The sequence below is a fragment of the Physeter macrocephalus genome, chromosome 16, assembly GCF_002837175.3.
Source record: "Physeter macrocephalus isolate SW-GA chromosome 16, ASM283717v5, whole genome shotgun sequence".
NCBI classification, from domain to species: domain Eukaryota; kingdom Metazoa; phylum Chordata; class Mammalia; order Artiodactyla; family Physeteridae; genus Physeter; species Physeter macrocephalus.
The window spans coordinates 61,220,153-61,223,886 of NC_041229.1; the positions used below are offsets into that span (position 1 = coordinate 61,220,153).

Below are 3,734 nucleotides of genomic sequence, written 5' to 3' on the forward strand. Positions count from 1 at the left end.
CCCTCCTCACAGCCAAGAGGATCAGGTAGTTTCCAGTGAGGGCCGCAGTGTACTGGGGGAGAAGGGGATGGAGATCCAGCCATGGATGGCCTCCAGCCCCGATGCCAATCGTTAGGAAAGCAGGTGGCTGGAAGAAGGAGATGTTGGCAAAGGACGCAGGTGGCTGGAAGAAGGAGATGTTGCCAAAGGACCAGGAAGGGAGCATCCTTGGGGCACAGATGAGTTCTTCAGATAAAGGGGACCTCTTCAATCTGGGCAGAAAAATAAGACAAGACAAAAACATTGGAAAAACACCAGCTCTGATATTAGGTGACATGGGTTCACACACAACAGCAAATATGAAATGTGAAAGAGATTGAAAAATGTACTCCATCTAAAAGCAAACTAGAGAATAAGTATAATTTAAATCCACTGACTACAAAAGTAGCATTTCATACTTGAAATGCTACTTCACATATTGAAGAAAGCAGTGCTTTCTTTAAAAATGTGAGACGATCGTAAAGAATCTAATAAAAAACGCTCTATTTTTAAACAAGAAGCAGTGGCCTCATGGAAATAAATTGCAAACATACTGTGGAAGCCTGAAGGGTTGACAGCATGGGCTTATTATAACTGTTTTTCTTGGATTTTCTTTTAAATCTCAATACAAAACAAAACAAGTAAATAAGCAAACAAAAAACTCTTTAAAGGTAGGTTAATAAAAGAATGTAAAGGAAACAGCCTCACAAATACCTTTTAGCAGAGATGAAAAATCCACCAAAAATAGGTCAGAGAACTACAAGGGGCTTTAGTCTGAATCCTGGAGTCTACAATTATGTCATATCTAGCCAACATAATCAAATCACTCTGAAAGTAGGACTGACCTCTCTTTTTTTCTTTATTTTAGGAGGGTGACAAGCATTGTGCCTCTGGGGCAGAGGATTGTGCATATTCTGGTAGAAGCCTTTTAAAGAAAATACAGTGAAGTAAAGTTGCTGACAGTGTACTTCTGGAGTCCTCCATCCCTTCTCTCTCAGACACTATTTCTAAGCACATCAAAACCTGATGGAACTCATTCCATTCAAAAACAAATAAACAGAGAAGTTCCAACACAGAACTTGTTCAGACATATTTTGTAAACATTGTAAGGGATAAAACAAGTTAAAGATATGTAAAAATACTCTTTGAGATAAGGAATTATTCCAAAGAGAGAGGAAAATTCTTTATAAAATTTTTTGAAATAAAGAAATCATGAACCAAATTATTTTTTTGATATTAGAGTATAAAATGGGTTGATAATAAATAAGGAAAATGAATACCAGATGCTGAGAGAACTTGACACTTCCCCTTATCTACTCTCTCTCTGCAGAGACTACGAGGGACAGCACTCCCTGCAAATGTGGACTGGGATTCCACTTCTTCTCTGAGTTGTAAGCTTCCTGACCCTCAGGAAGGTAGCCTCCTTCAGACCCTCTTCTCAAGATGGCACTACTGTCTCCTATTGTTCAAGACTGGTTATTTCTCTTTCTTCTGTCTGACTTCCAGACCTTTCCCACTGTTACCTCCACCTGGATGGTGGAGGATGAGGTGCTGGTGGCCACCCATCCTGGAAGTGGAGAAGAGGGTATGTTGAGGGCCCAGGTTACTCAACCTGGCTGTTGTCCCCAGCTGTTCTGCCACTCCACATCCTGCAAGAGCCCAGGATGTCTTTGAGATGTTTAGCTGCAGTGCCTATCTCCAGGGAAGGCCAGGCTTGAGCCACAGAGGAGTCACTCCACTCAGGTACCTGAGGAGTGAACAAGTTCGGGCTAGCTTTTGGAACCAGGAAGTAGTTGGAGGAACCAAACAATAAGGGGGAAAATGAGACAGACTCATAGATTCTACAATACCCCACCAAGTTTAAATGATCTTCAAAGACTATCAGCTTCAACAGCCCGTTTGCATTTGAAATCCTTCCAAGACAATATTCCTGAAGGCAGCCTCCTCTTAGCCAGGCCCCAGGATGAATCTGGCAGGAGCAGCCAGTTTTTGTAGTGGGTGGGGGCTATGGAGTGATGTGTTGGGAGCCTAGTAGTGTTGGCCTAACCCAGGCAGAGGGAATCAGGGAAGGCTTCCTAGAGCAAGTAGGGAGAGGGCAGACTTCTGAAAGGCCCACAGACCCTGTTCTAAACTCTCAGGTCTCATTCTGGGACAGACTCCAAGACTCTAGGCTTGTAGCTCCAGACTGGGGCTAGCACAGACTCTGCCCACACTCCTATCCTGGGGCTGACCTGCTGAATCCAACTGGTTCAAAAAGGAGGGAACTTAGTGGAAAGTATATGAACTGCAGAGCCATTAAGAACTGGTTCAGCGCTTCCCTGGTGGCGCAGTGGTTAAGAATCTGCCTGCCAATGCAGGGGACACAGGTTCGAGTCCTGGTCTGGGAAGATCCCACATGCCACAGAGCAACTAAGCTGGTGCGCCACAACTACTGAGCCTGAGCTCTAGAGCTTTCAAGCCACAGCTACTGAATCCCTTGTGCCTAGAGCCCGTGCTCCGCAACAAGAGAAGCCACCGCAATGAGAAGCCCGTGCACAGCAATGAAGACCCAACGCAGCCATAAAGAAAGAAAGAAAGAAAGAACTGGTTCAAGTTCTTCTCTGTTTCTTGCTCAGTTTCTCACCACATACAAGTTCTATGTCCCTTCTTTCTCACGTTCTTGAGAGCTCTACTCCAAAATAGCTCTGACCTCAGCTTTTTCCTATATCAATTTGGACTACAGTCATTCACCTGGAGCTGCTTTCTATGAACACATTTGACTTTTCTCCTCTTTGATTTTGGCTGCACTCTCCCATCTGAGCTGGGCCCAGTCTGTCTCCCTTTCTCTTCCAGAGGTGATCAGTAAACTTAGGAAAAATTACTTAACTTTGAAATCTTACATCCAAACAAAGTCATGGTCATTAACCTGAGCTGAGACTTTAGCAATACTCCATAATTTTCCTTTCAGTTTTTAAATTGTCACCATTCTTCTCAAGCTGTTTATCCAACCTGCCATCTTACTCTCAGTAGCTAATTTGTTACTGCACCTAACTTCACAGTGAGAAACAAAGGCCATCAAGTGTGCCATCTCTAAGAGTCTTGCCCAGCCCATCTGCTCTCTTACCTGCTTCCACTCCTACAGCCACACCCTGCCAGAGAGACCATTCTAAAGCATGTGTGTTTCATGTCAACCCCATCTTCATCCTTTTAACCACTTCTTTGTTGGCTGCCCGTCACTTACAGCAAAAAATTCTGAATGCCATAGCAGAACCTGAGACACTTCAAGATTTAAAAAAAAATCTTTTTGAGCAGTTGTAGATTCATAAGCAGTTGTAAGACTTAATACAGAGATCCCATGTATCCTTCACTCAATTCCCCCAAAATTAATATCTTGCAAAACAATAGTACAATATCAAAATAAGGATATCGACATTGCTACTGTCATGATACTTAAAATTTCCATCGTCACAAGGCTCCCTCATTTTTTTCTTTTATGGCCACTCCCACCTCCCTCCTTCCCCATCCCCTTTTTAATCCCTAGCAATCACTAGTGTGTTCTTTATCTCTATAATTTTGTCAATGCAAGACTGTTATATAAATGAAGTGATACAGTATATAATCTTTTGGGATTTTTTTCCCACTCAGCATAATTATCTGGAGATTTATCCAGCTTATTCCATGTATTAATAGTTCATGTCTTTTTTTTTTTTTTTTTTTTTTTTTTTTTCTGTGGTATG

General features: G+C 42.5%; 1 protein-coding gene across 1 annotated transcript in view; it reads right to left on the reverse strand.

Moving 5' to 3' along the window:
- LOC129392863 (olfactory receptor 51E2-like) overlaps positions 1-3,734 on the reverse strand; it is a 16,572-nt gene that overhangs the window by 964 nt on the left and 11,874 nt on the right. The gene's annotated exons all lie outside the window — the stretch shown is intronic.